The sequence below is a fragment of the Myxine glutinosa genome, chromosome 4 (genome assembly GCF_964187855.1).
Source record: "Myxine glutinosa chromosome 4, kmMyxGlut1.1, whole genome shotgun sequence".
Lineage (NCBI taxonomy): Eukaryota > Metazoa > Chordata > Myxini > Myxiniformes > Myxinidae > Myxine > Myxine glutinosa.
The window spans coordinates 117,348,408-117,363,125 of record NC_136264.1 but is presented as its reverse complement, the minus strand read 5'-3'; the positions used below and the strand labels follow the sequence as shown (position 1 = coordinate 117,363,125).

The 14,718-nt window shown below is 44.8% G+C and overlaps 1 long non-coding RNA gene across 1 annotated transcript in view; it reads left to right on the top strand.

The window, feature by feature from the left end:
• LOC137426243 (uncharacterized) overlaps positions 1-12,301 on the top strand; it is a 43,464-nt gene extending 31,163 nt beyond the window's left edge. Inside the window, exon 4 of the long non-coding RNA XR_010984229.2 lies at positions 11,991-12,301. This is a non-coding gene — a long non-coding RNA (uncharacterized LOC137426243). The remainder of the gene's footprint in view (positions 1-11,990) is intronic.
• The last annotated feature ends 2,417 nt before the right edge of the window (positions 12,302-14,718 follow it).

The following is a 14,718-nucleotide window of genomic DNA, read 5'->3' as shown; positions in this document are numbered from 1 at the left end:
CAATGACGCTACCACCCCCGACAGGTACCCGATCCCGCATATCCAAGACTTCTCCGCCCGTCTGGCGGGACGGGTCATTTTTTCGAAAATTGATCTCATACGGGGATATCACCAGGTACCTGTAATGGGCGGCCGACGTCCCTAAAACGGCAGTCATCACGCCGTTCGGCTTATTCGAATTCTTGCGGATGCCGTTTGGTCTCAAGAACGCGGCTCAGGCGTTCCAGCGCTTGATGGACGGCGTGCTGTGTGACCTGCCGTTCCTTTTCGTTTACCTGGACGACATCCTCGTCGCCAGCATGTCCCGGGCCGAGCACCTCCTCCACCTCCGAACACTGTTCGGGCGCCTCAGCGAGCACGGCCTCATCGTCAACCCGGCCAAATGCCACTTCGGCACGACGGCCGTTGATTTTTTGGGCCACCACATCACCAAGAACGGGGCCGTGCCACTGCCAACCAAGGTCGAGGCCATCACCACGTTCCCGCGTCCCCGCACCATAAAGGCCCTGCAGGAATTCCTGGGAATGGTGAATTTTTATCACCGCTTCGTGCCCCGCGCTGCTCAACTCATGCGGCCCCTCTACGAAGCCCTCCGGGGCAAGCCGGCCAAGCACGACATCGCCTGGTCCGCAGCAATGGATGCGGCCTTCCAAAGCTCAAAGCGGGCCCTCGCCGACGCAACACTGCTCGCTCACCCGGTGCTCAACGCTCCCATCGCCCTCACCACGGATGCCTCCGACTATGCGGTGGGCGCCGTACATGAGCAATGGGTGAACGGGGTTTGGCAGCCACTCGCTTTTTTCAGCCGGCAGCTCCGGCCGAACGAGCTCAAATACAGCACGTTTGACCGGGAGCTCCTCGGTCTACACCTGGCCGTCCGCCATTTCCGCCACCTCCTGGAGGGCCGACCTTTCACGGCGTTCGTCGACCACAAGCCGTTGGTTTACGCCATGGCCAAGGTCACGGAGCCGTGGTCGGCCCGCCAACAGCGCCACCTCTCTGCCGTGACTGAGTTTACCACGGACATCCGGCACGTCGCCGGCAAAAACAACGCCGTGGCCGACTGTCTTTCCCGGGCCAGCGCGAACGCGGTCCACCTGGGCGTGGACTTTGCGCTTATGGCGGCGGACCAAACCACCGACACCACGGTGCAAGCCCTCCGGGCGGCGGACACGGGCCTCCGCCTGGCCGACATCCCCTTCGCGGACACTGTCCTGCTCTGCGACGTCTCCCAAGGCCAGCCTCGCCCCATCGTGCCCGTCACCTGGCAACGCCGCATCTTCGCCTCCCTCCACGGCCTTTCCCACCCGGGCCGGAAAGCTTCCCAGAAGCTGGTGTCGGCGCGATTCGTCTGGCACGGCCTTCGTCGGGACGTCCGCGATTGGACCAGCACCTGCACGGCCTGCCAACGGGCCAAGGTCCACCGACACACCCAGGCCCCGCTGGCACCTTTCACCGTGCCCGAACGACGTTTCGACCACGTCAACGTGGATCTGGTGGGCCCCCTCCCCCCGTCACGGGGGTTCACACACCTGCTCACCATGGTGGACAGGACCACCAGGTGGCCGGAGGCCGTTCCCCTCGTCTCCACCACCACCGCCGACGTGGCGCAGGCTTTCATCGCCACCTGGGTCGCCCGCTTCGGCGCACCGGCGGACATCTCGTCAGACCGCGGACCACAGTTCACCTCCGAGCTGTGGGGCGCGGTCGCCCGCAACCTGGGGGTCAAGCTCCACCGTACTACGGCCTACCACCCCCAAGCAAACGGGTTGTGCGAGCGATTCCACCGCTCCATGAAGGCCGCGCTCATGGCCGGCCTTCAAGACGGCGGTTGGGCCGACCGGCTGCCGTGGGTCCTTTTGGGCCTCCGCACGGCCCCCAAGGAGGACCTCCAGGCATCCACCGCCGAGCTTGTCTATGGCCAGGCGCTACGTGTCCCGGGCGAATTCGTGCCCGACGCTACCAGTCCCTGGTCCGCAGCTCACCAGCGCTCGGACCTCCAGGAGGCCGCCCGACGGTTTGCCCCCGTGCCAACATCCCACCACGGTGACCCCCAGTCCTACATCCCCCCCAGCACTTCGCACAGCGGAGTATGTTTTTGTGCGTCACGACGCACATCGGGGGCCACTCCGGCCGCCGTACGACGGGCCCTTCCGGGTGCTGCGATGGGACGACAAGTCGTTCGTCATCGACATCGGCGGCAGGTCGGACCGGATTGCGGTGGACTGCCTCAAGCCGGCGCACGTGGACGTCGACCACCCACCACGGGTGGCCCTTCCGCCGCGGCGAGGCTGCCCCCTGTCCACGGTGCCCCCCACTCGACCGCCCACCACCACACCGGACCCCCTCCCACGACCCGCCAGGGGTCGCTTCGGCCGGGTCATCAGGACCCCCCTCAAATTGACCCTGCCGGTGCAAGTCGATTCTGGGGGGACGTGTGTAGCGGCTACCGCTGGGTTTTCACAATCGCCTTGCACCTATCAAGGACGCGGAGCGATCACCATGCCGGGCTCGTCCAGGACGCCCGGGCAGGCCCGCGCTCAACTTGCCAGGCCTCGGTCGGGACGCCCGGGCATGCCCGGGCAGGCTCGCCCTCAACTTGCCAGGCCGCAGCCAGGACGCTGGGCCACGCCCCCTCTCGCCTTTCCTGGGCAAACGCTCCGGGATAATATGTATATATATTGCTGCCCGATAAACGGGCTTTTCAGAGTGCCTGAGTGTTTGGTTTGATTAAAGCAACTCGGATGAATTCCAGCTTTTTGTCGCGTCCATTCTTCCGATCGACGTGGGAGCCCCAGCTCCTTCAGTATAATGTATAATGCAGTATAATGCCACTTTAGCATTTTTTCTTATTTTGCTTTTATTTGTCATGTTACAAATTTCAACTTTCAATTGAACAACAACAGAAGACAATCAAATTCAGGAGAAAAATAGGAGTATTAAATAACAAGTACAATATGTGCACAAGAAAAACTTAGAGGAAATGAATATTCATGAAAAAATATTTCCGCACAAACATCATTCAGAGCTGGGTCATGAATGCTGACGTGTGCACCAGAAATGCAAAAATTGTAATATCTCATGCTCAAATAATATATTTGCGTTTCCACTGGAAATTCAATTATTTCCACCACACCTGGCAAATTGGAAAGCCAAATAAACTAGATGAGCAAATGACAAAAGCTGACTTACCAATCAGAGTCATTGCGAATTTCTCAGATGATGATGGCATTCGGTTCTGGCAGCAGGATGAGGGCTCTTCCAGCATGACCTTTGATCTGAAGCAGGGAGCCTTGGGTGTGTTGTGACAGGGCTTAGGATATGCTTTTAGCAACATCAATGGTAAGACAACATTAAACGAGCTGGGGTCGTCAGAGGGTTCAAATCATGAATCACGAGAGGCAGTTCTGCCCAGAAAGAGAGGGACAGGACAACAAAAGCATTACAGGGCCTGCATTTCATTTTCTGTGTTGCGTCAGATAATCGCTCCGCAAAATCGATTGCGCAATGCCTCAATGCTTTCTTGCTGAATAAGGTGGGCTGCTGCTGTGAGCTAATAATTTTCAATCTGTCCTGATATCTCAGGATGAACAGCTTCTGGCAGAATGGATTGTGTTAAGGTTTTCAGAAGCCACCTTTGTCATGAAGGTATGGCTTGGAATAGATGTGAAATAGAAATCAAATCGAATTTCCTATCATTGTTGGATTTAAACCGTCACGGGATTTAGCTGTGCCAAGCATCTTCGATGCATGATGTACTGTACGTCCATAAGAAAGAAAACTGCTGGAATTGCCATTGTGCTCAAATACTGGTTTATTTTGATGAAAATCTTTTCAAGTGATGCATACAACAACAACACTTGCTGACATGTATTGGCTTTAAAGGGCACATGCTCCATCTCTGGCTCTCTGACTTCATATCAGTAATCAGATACATGTTATTCAGGATTGTGCTCATTTTCAGGATTTAAGGGTTCTCTTGCCATTCAAATTGTGTAAACACTTTTTCGGTATGACTAAAATGAATTGTAAGTAATGAACCAAGAACTATAAACATGGCCTTTAGTTTCAAATGATTTTTTGAGGCGTTAAAATTTAATGACTAGCCCCGAGTGGGCTGAGGGTCATCTCTTGAAGTTGTAGTTGACACATCTGCTGATTTGGGAGGACTGCCCAGGGAGCCACTCTGATCCCTAGGAGGTCCCCTGATATACACATACATATATACACAAAGAATTAAGTTAAGCACCCCCCCCCGTTTTTTTACAACCTCGCACATTACAAGTTTGTTGTCGTCAAAACAGTGTAATATACCCATGATATTGCTATATTTTCTGGAGAAGTGATATTATGGTCACATAAAAACATAACAATCATGCCGTTTTCAATATTTTATTCTGAATAATTTAAGGTGAAAGTATTTGGGAATTTTAGGCATATTTTCACCTCAATTTAAGTATGGAGCTATAGGTCCATCACGGACAGTGTGGATGACGTTTATGTTTTCTAACGTACAGTCATTGTTCTGAGAAGACCTCTAGCGGTCGCAAATTGCGAAGATGGTCCCTCCAATAGCCAATCTGGATGAATTGGAACGTGCATTACATCGGGAATGGAACAACCTGCCACAGCAACGCATACGACGGCTTACAGGGTCTATGAGACGTAGGGTTGAGTCAGTGATCCGATCACGTGGGTCCTACACACGTTATTGACGCAAAGATCGCTAGAGGTCTTCTCAGAACAATGACTGTACGTTAGAAAACATAAACGTCATCCACACTGTCCGTGATGGACCTATAGCTCCATACTTAAATTGAGGTGAAAATATGCCTAAAATTCCCAAATAATTTCACCTTAAATTATTCAGAATAAAATATTGAAAACGGCATGATTGTTATGTTTTTATGTGACCATAATATCACTTCTCCAGAAAATATAGCAATATCATGGGTATATTACACTGTTTTGACGACAACAAACTTGTAATGTGCGAGGTTGTAAAAAAACGGGGGGGGGGGTGCTTAACTTAATTCTTTGTGTATATATACAGTCACGTGAAAAAGTAAGTACACCCCATGAAAAGTTTTGACTTTTTCAACATATTTCAACATACAGCTATTTGATCTTCATTTCAACAATATTGATAGATAAAGGTGATACAATATAACAAATATCATGAAACATTTACATTTTGTAGTCCATTGTATAATTTAAATAAACATAAATGCAAATTTCGCATGTGGAAAAACTAAGTACACCCCTACATTTATCACTACTTCAAATACCTAAAATTAGAATCAGGTGCACCAGCTCAGGTGCAAATGATTTGAACATCGTTAGAGAGGATCTTGGAGGAACCTGTCTTATTTAAACGTCAGACATTTAGTTTGGTTTGTTCGTTGTTGTTGAAGTGTGCGGCGTCACCATGCCTAGATCAAAAGAGCTCTCTGAGGCCTTCAGAAAGAAGGTTATAGATGCCTACGAGTCTGGGAAGGGATTTAAAAAGATCTCCAAACAATTTGAAATCAATCATTCGACTGTCTGGAAGATCATCTACAAGTGGAGAAGATTCCAAACAACTGCCAACTTGTTCAGGCCAGGCCGCCCCAGCAAGTCCAGCCCGAGAGCAGACCGCAAGATGCTGAAAGAAGTCTCTAAGAACCCCAGAATGTCATCACGGGACCTACATGGAGCTCTTGCCACTGTTGATGTCAAAGTGCACGAGTCTACCATTAGAAAGAGGCTGCACAAATTTGATCGACATGGGAGGTGTGCCAGGAGGAAACCTTTGCTGTCCAGAAAGAACATCAGGACAAGACTAAAGTTTGCCAATGAACACCTCGGCAAAGACCAGCACTTCTGGAACAATGTGCTCTGGACAGATGAGTCAAAGGTAGAGCAATTTGGCCACGGTACCAGAAGACGTGTTTGACGAAAACCAAAGACAGCATTTGACCACAAGAACCTGATACCAACTGTAAAGCATGGTGGTGGAAATATTATGGTTTGGGGCAGCTTTGCTGCATCAGGGCCTGGGCAGCTCACCATCATAGAATCCACTGTGAATTCTTCATTGTACCAGAGGGTGCTTGAGGATAATGTGAGGCCATCTGTCGGAAACTTGAAGCTCAACCGAAGGTGGACCTTGCAACATGACAATGACCCTAAACTTACCAGTAAATCCACCAAGGAATGGCTGAAACAGATAGCAATGGAGGGTTCTGGAATGGCCAAGTCAAAGCCCAGATCTAAATCCCATCGGGATGTTGTGGGGGGATTTGAGACGAGCTTTGCATGCAAGAAACCCCTCAAACATCGCACAGCTTAAAGAATTCTGCATGGAGGAGTGGGCAAAAATTTCTCCCAGTCGATGTCAGAGACAGGTGTAGACAGTTATAAGAAACGCCTACTTGAGGTTGTTTCTGCCAAAGGGGGCAATACCACCTATTAGAGCCAAGGGTGTACTTACTTTTTCCACATGCGAAATTTGCATTTATGTTTATTTAAATTATACAATGGACGACAATATGTAAATGTTTCATGATATTTTTTATATTATATCACCTTTATCTATCAATATTGTTGAAATAAAGATCAAATAGCTGTATGTTGAAATATGTTGAAAAAGTCAAAACTTTACATGGGGTGCACTTACTTTTTCACGTGACTGTATATATATATATATATATATATATATATATATATATATATATATATATATGCCAAACCTTTCAAAGGGGTCGGGGTCCACCCAACCCACTTTTGCTGTTGAAGTGTGCAAAATAAAATCTGCATCACAATGGCTGTGTACAGACAGGCAGCTTGCAAATCAATCATGCTTTTTGGGGACCAAAACCAAAAAGTTATCATTGGTAGGGTTCCTGCACACGCAGGAACCATGGTGGAGAGTAGATTTCCCCTATAATGTCTACATTATGCATAAAACCGATGTGCATAAGTATGGGGGCCTTACCTCACTCCACAAGGCAACAAGCACAGGCAACTGTGCAACTTAGTAAGAGGGCAACTCTTGTGCAGCTGCATATTGTGATGAAACTTCTGAAAGTTGTCCGGAAAGCCTCTTATCCAAAAATACTCTGCTGTATTCAACCATCTTCCAAACCCCATTGGTCGCAAAGACATTCAGTTGGTAAAACGTGAGAAGTGGATATTCCAATTATGTTGAGCAGACAGGGCAGGTGCGACAAGTGGCTTCCTGTCCACATGAAACACTTTCCCATGGGTCAAGAGAAATCGTAAAGGCTTTTCTGAAATGATTCCTGCATCACTGGTGAATCTATAGATGGAGCACAAACGTATCCATATTGATGTCCATACACCCAAGGTAATAATGTTCCAGTACTGCATGAATTTGAACCTCATCATTTGAAGTCAATTGAAACTCCAACCCCAATTCAGACCGGGGAAACAAGTTACATGCATGGCTGCTATCGACAATACTGGACTCGGCCTTCAGGTTTTGTGCCGATCACCGGATTACATTCAGTGCAATTGTACTCCGTGTGTTGTCCGGTGTGCATGGTCCAGTATACAGCACTGATGTTCCAACCGTTTGCTGATTCGAACACGTTTATCGACCAGTCTACACACAAATTGCCCATTGGTGCTCAGCTGTCATTGTTAAAAGTCTCTTTGGAAGCGACAATTCCTTTCCACCCACACGTTCCTTGGGAGAGTGTTGGACTTGTTTAGCTGAACTATAAATCATGGAATTGGCCGACCGTACTGCCACAATTCCAAATACCAGTCATTATCAATAGTTGAACAACTGCTTGGCCTCATCACTGGTACCAGAAGCCAATACTGTATCAACTTCTACCATAATAAGTTCAGTTCAGCTTTTTAGTGCAATTTAAATTACAAGGTAGAGCAGTGCAGCACATGTCCTACATTATGACGCAATCACAGCAGGCTGGATAACCTGAGCTGTGCATGAGGGATGAAGCAAATTGAGAAGCACTCCACACAAGTTATAGCATATGCATGCCTAGAATCACGATTCACTTACTCCCAATTATTAAACAACAAATTTCTTTGCTTTGAACTTCATTTGTAGTCGTTCTTAATCGTTGTTATGAGTTGATTAAGAAAGCTTTAAGTGAAACTACTCATTTTCAAAAGCTAACAATTAACTAAACTAGTGAGATACCCATGCTAAGCACGGGTGGGAGGCCAGAAGCAAACAGGCAATGCAGATACGGCGAATGCTAAAGCATGAAACCAATAAATTCCACATTCCTGTAGCACCTTCAGTCACACATCAGACATGGACAGCAAGTTCGTGAATGACTTCCATGAAAAACGTACCCGTTCGCAAACAACCGGGTACGTTCACACATAGAAACATCGATTGTGGGTCCATGGCGAATCTGCATATGGCAATCCGCGAAGTTCACGTTCAGAAAATAGAAACCATTACAGCATGTCGTCAATTCACTTGAACTCGATATCTCTTTTTTCCTTCCAAACAACAAAACTCCAATCACAAATTAATCATAAAATAAACTTTTAACAACATTGTTAATGTTTCCTTCATTGTAAAAACTGCCAAATCAACAGTTAAAAGGATTTTGAGCCAATAGGCGTTACGGCCTTGGCAAGATCGATGGAGACAGTGATCTGTTAGTGTATACACCGCCCAAATAGCTATGTGGAATTCTCTCATGTAGAGATTCAACCCGTGTCCTTAGAAACTATCCGTGGATATCCGTGTCCTTATAAACTACCCGTGTCCTATATAAACTGTCCTACGTTTGAACTTTCGCCGAGGTCCTTATTTACTTTTAATGATGTTTATATACGAATCGAAAATAAGATAATTGGTTTTGGGTCGTCCTTTCCGCATATCGTGGGATTGTGAGTTGGAGAAACGGCCGTGATGGCGGGGAGGGGAATGGAATTCTCTCAAGCAGGGATTCAACCCGTGTCCTTATAAAAGGTCTTTGTCAGAGGTCACCGAGTCCGATTGAGTCCGTGCAGCGAGGTCACCGAGTCCGTGCAGCGATCGGTGCAGCCGTTTGTGCGGCACCCGGGAAAACAACATCGTCACAATGAAAACATCGTCACAATTAACGTTATGCGAACGCGAATGTTATGCGGGATTTCAAACCTGAGAATGCTGGAGACCAAAGCTGAAATTGGGAAAACTAAATAGCCTATTTTACTCCTGGAGATCCCAGGATTATCCACCCAAAATATCGTTGCGATCGGTTCAGCAGTTTTTGCGGTACCTTCGAACGGACAGATAGACAGACGGATGGACATTTGGTGAATTATACTAAGATAAGAATCATGATCAAATTGTTCACTTTTTGCTCGAATATAAAATGTCCATTTTATCAAGCAGTTAATGCATTTTATTGAATTTCCCATCACATTTCGGGGAAGACAGCCTGCACTCTCGCCTTTGTGGTTTTTTGGCTGTGAAAAACATGTGACGTCATCCACCACAGAGGACCATGTTATCATTCCAAATGGATAAGTAGAAAACAAGAATAGTTTGGATGGAAAAATCCATTCTAACTAATATTCTGTATTATGTATTGAATAAATAAAATTCATCGGATGTCTGCCTGTCTGTTTGCATTTTTTGCAAAAACCGCTGAGCCGTCAAATACCAAATTTGGCACACAGATAAAGTCCGACCCGGGGATTGGCCTAAGGGTATTTGCATCCACCACCTCAGCCTTTAAAGACCCCAAAGACACCCAGACACTCAAGACAGGCCACCAACGGTGGATGGAGATTATGTTTTCACCCCTGTCTGTTTGTTTGTCTATTTGTCTGTCTGTGAACAAGATATTTCAAAAGGTTATGGACGGATTCAAACAAAATTTGGCAGAGAGGTAGTGTATGTGATAAGGACGAAATGATAAGATTTTGGTGAAGATCCGGATTAGGCTAATATAATTATTTAAGTAATTCTTCACCATTGAGTGATAGGGCCAAAAACGATACGTAGCAGGATATCTCAAAAGGTTGTGGACGGATTTGGACGAAACTTGGTGGACCGGTTGGGTGTCTGCCAAGGACGAATCGATTCAATTTTGGTGAAGATCTGAATATGGATTCGGATACAAGAATTATTTATTTTTTAAGTGATTCTTCACCATTGGGAGATCGGGCGAAAAGCGATTATATAACATTTTAAAAAGTTATGGATGAGTTATGACTAAACTTGATGGATGAGTTGTTTAGGTGACAAGAACAAGCCGATTAGATTTTGGTTCAGGTCCGAATCCAGATCCAGCCTATCAGTGGATACAAAACATAAACTTCAGCCTGGCGGAGGTCGTTCTAGTTAACTTTTTTTTTTTTTACATGTTTTACAGATTAACTCACATGCTTGAGAGAAAACTTTTTCCATACTTAAGAGATAAAAACCCTTAAAACCACGAAGGACCCTGAAGACCCCAAATACCCTTAAGGGTACTCCTTCTTAGCCCCTGATTTATCCTGCCCCACATGCCCTGCTGGCTCTTCCCCCTCACCCAGGTGGTTCTCCTGCCCCTTTTTCATTCTCCCTCCTACCCCTGTCCTGGCGGTTATCCTGCACCCCCATCTCAGTCCCTCCAATCTTTCCCGCCCTTGCCCCACCAGCTCTGCTGTCCCCACCTCACCGGCCATCCCATCGCCCACCCCACACTGCGGTTCTCCTGTCCCCATCCTGCCCATAATCAAGATATTTTTTATTTTTTCCCCGATGCCCATTCTCACTCCACCGAGCTCTCCTGCCCGCCTGGCCCACTGCCTGTCTTACCCCCACCGCAGTGTTTTCCTGCACCCTTCTCAGTTTTCCCCTACCCTCTCCCCCACTCTGGCAGCTCCCCCCTTTCCACAAGCCCGTCAGCTCTGCTTCCCCACCCCTTCTCAGTGAAAACATCGTCACAATGTTGGTTACCCCCCCCCCCCCCCGCCCCAAGCAATGTCGGGTATACCTGCCAGTATACAATAAAATAAAAACGCACAAAGGAAAAGATAATCTGATCAAACAATTTTACAGGACTCAATGAAGTGAGATCCATGTCAAAGAAAGACTTTCCCCAAATCTCGTTATACAGACCTGGAGCTCACGGAGTCTTTGTTGCCCCATTTTTCATCCTTTTAAAAGGATTTGGCGCCATCTGCTGTCACTTTACGAGAATATACAGTACAATGAAAAGGGCATTCTTGTCCATTATTTTTGTGCTTTATCTACACCATGGGCTGGCAAGATGGCCTAGGCCCTGGAGGGATGCACCCTCACCTACCAAGCTGCCTGGCCTGGGTTCGAATCCTGACACAGCCACCCAACCGGCATTCCAATGTTTCACAGGCAGGTTGATTCATAATGTGTGTGCCATCCCTCAGATGAACGCCAAATGTGTCCAGTCTGCCAGCATTTGTTTTTCATCTTTATTGAATTTCGCCATAAACAAGGATGAGAGGCACTGAATGTGAAGAGGGTGATCCAGAGAAGAGGAAAAACTGGCAAAACCTACAAGTGGCAGTCCCAAAGACTGACCTGACTGAAATCGTTTGTTTAAGTTTAACCGTTGGTGGATGTTTACGATCCGGTGGGGTCCTTCGAGCAGGTGAGCTATCGCTGGGACCCTGAACAAATCCCAAATACCTGAGGGTATTGCTTTAGCGACACAGCAGGGCTCTCAGCCAATGATTCCTCGCGTTGCGTATGAACAAAGAAGAATCTACACCACAAGCTTATCAACTGACCTACCTTCATCAAGTCGGGGGGCGGGGGGGAACTTTGAACACTTTTTGCCTTTCATTCAAATTTCTGGCAAAGCCGAAGGTGATAATGTGGTTTCTAAACTAACATTGGGAACCTAGCTGGACCTTGTAATACCATGACCTAAATCTGTGCAGGCAATCCACATGTTTGTCAAAGTTACCATTCTTACTGAAGACTAAGTGTGCCGCAACTCACTTTCTCAGAACAAATATCCTTTTCTTCTTTCTTCTCTTAGGTCGCTCAAAACTTTATGCAGTTGATCTTTGTGCAGCAGGCCTCAGGAATCTGAATGGGACTTTTCTGGAGCACCGGAGGAAGATCAACATGGTTGTCGGAATCTGGATCTGAGGAAGCAAGTTTAGCTACATAATACTTTGCAGTTCTCCTTGACCTGAATTATTCCAGGTCGACTGTCCAGTAATGTGGAGCCTTGAAATTACTATCAGTCTCGTCAGCATCATTAATTCCCTGTCTCATCAGAATCTTCAATCCAGTGTTATCAGTGTCATCACTGTAATCAAATTCTTTCCCATAAACATTGCTCTCAGTTCCGTCATCATAATCGGTGTCTGTCATGGCCTCTTTTTCACTACGCTGCTTCCCAGGTTGAGAAGTACCGGAGAGAAATCACAACGAACACTTCAAAGTTACCCCAAAATTCCATGAAATTCGTGTCAACGATGTTCAAATTACAATGCCAGCATGTGATGAAGTGGTAGCTAAGATCATACGAGTGCACAACTGCACAGATATATTTCTCTATTTTCTATGTTGAAGGCTCCAGGCATGGACTATATAGTCCTCATCGAGGCCAGGCCTTAAATAAAAGAGAAGTAATGTGTATGAAGAAAAGTGTATGCTGAAAAGTGTATGAAGAAAAGTGTATGCTGAAAAGTGTATGCTGAAAAGTGTATGCTGAAAAGTGTATGAAGAAAAGTGCATGATGAAATGTGTATGATGAAATGTGTATGATGAAATGTGTATGATGAAAAGTGTATGATGAAAAGTGTATGATGAAATGCGTATGATGAAAAGTGCATGTGAAATGTGTATGATGAAATGTGTATGATGAAATGTGTATGCTGAAAAGTGTATGAAGAAAAGTGCATGATGAAATGTGTATGATGAAAAGTGCATGTGAAATGTGTATGATGAAATGTGTGTGATGAAATGTGTATGATGAAATGTGTATGATGAAATCTGTATGATGAAATGTGTATGATGAAAAGTGTATGATGAAAAGTGTATGAAGAAAAGTGCATGATGAAATGTGTATGATGAAAACTGCATGTGAAATGTGTATGATGAAATGTGTATGATGAAATGTGTATGATGAAATGTGTATGATGAAATGTGTATGATGAAAAGTGTATGATGAAAAGTGTATGATGAAAAGTGTATGAAGAAAAGTGCATGATGAAATGTGTATGATGAAAACTGCATGTGAAATGTGTATGATGAAATGTGTATGATTAAATGTGTATGATGAAATGTGTATGATGAAATGTGTATGATGAAATGTGTATGATGAAATGTGTATGATGAAAAGTGTATGATGAAAAGTGTATGATGAAAAGTGTATGATGAAAAGTGTATGAAGAAAAGTGCATGATGAAATGTGTATGATGAAAACTGCATGTGAAATGTGTATGATGAAATGTGTATGATGAAATGTGTATGATGAAAAGTGCATGTGAAATGTGTATGATGAAATGTGTATGATGAAATGTGTATGATGAAATGTTTATGATGAAAAGTGTATGATGAAAAGTATATGATGAAAAGTGTATGATGAAATGCGTATGATGAAAAGTGCATGTGAAATGTGTATGATGAAATGTGTATGATGAAATGTGTATGATGAAATGTGCATGATGAAAAGTGTATGATGAAAAGTGTATGAAGAAAAGTGCATGATGAAATGTGTATGATGAAAAGTGCATGTGAAATGTGTATGATGAAATGTGTATGAAGAAAAGTGCATGTGAAATGTGTATGATGAAATGTGTATGATGAAATGTGTATGATGAAATGTGTATGATGAAAAGTGTATGATGAAAAGTGTATGATGAAAAGTGCATGATGAAATGCGTATGATGAAAAGTGCATGTGAAATGTGTATGATGAAATGTGTATGATGAAATGTGTATGATGAAAAGTGTATGATGAAAAGTGTATGATGAAAAGTGTATGATGAAAAGTGCATGTGAAATGTGTATGATGAAAAGTGTATGATGAAATGTGTATGATGAAAAGTGCATGTGAAATGTGTATGATGAAATGTGTATGATGAAATGTGTATGATGAAATGTGTATGATGAAAAGTGTATGATGAAATGTGTATGATGAAAAGTGTATGCTGAAAAGTGTATGATGAAAAGTGTATGATGAAATGTGTATGATGAAATGTGTATGATGAAAAGTGCATGTGAAATGTGTATGATGAAATGTGTATGATGAAAAGTGTATGATGAAAAGTGTATGATGAAATGCGTATGATGAAAAGTGCATGTGAAATGTGTATGATGAAATGTGTATGATGAAATGTGTATGATGAAATGTGCATGATGAAAAGTGTATGATGAAAAGTGTATGACGAAAAGTGTATGACGAAATGTGTATGACGAAAAGTGTATGATGAAAAGTGTGTGATGAAAAGTGTATGACGAAAACTGTATGACGAAAAGTGTATGACGAAAAGTGTATGACGAAAAGTGTATGACGAAAAGTGTATGACGAAAAGTGTATGACGAAAAGTGTATGACGAAATGTGTATGATGAAAAGTGTATGATGAAAAGTGTATGACGAAAACTGTATGACGAAAAGTGTATGACGAAAAGTGTATGATGAAAAGTGTATGATGAAAAGTGTGTGATGAAAAGTGTATGATGAAAAGTGTATGATGAAAAGTGTATGATAAAAAGTGTATGATGAAAAGTGTATGATGAAAAGTGTATGATTT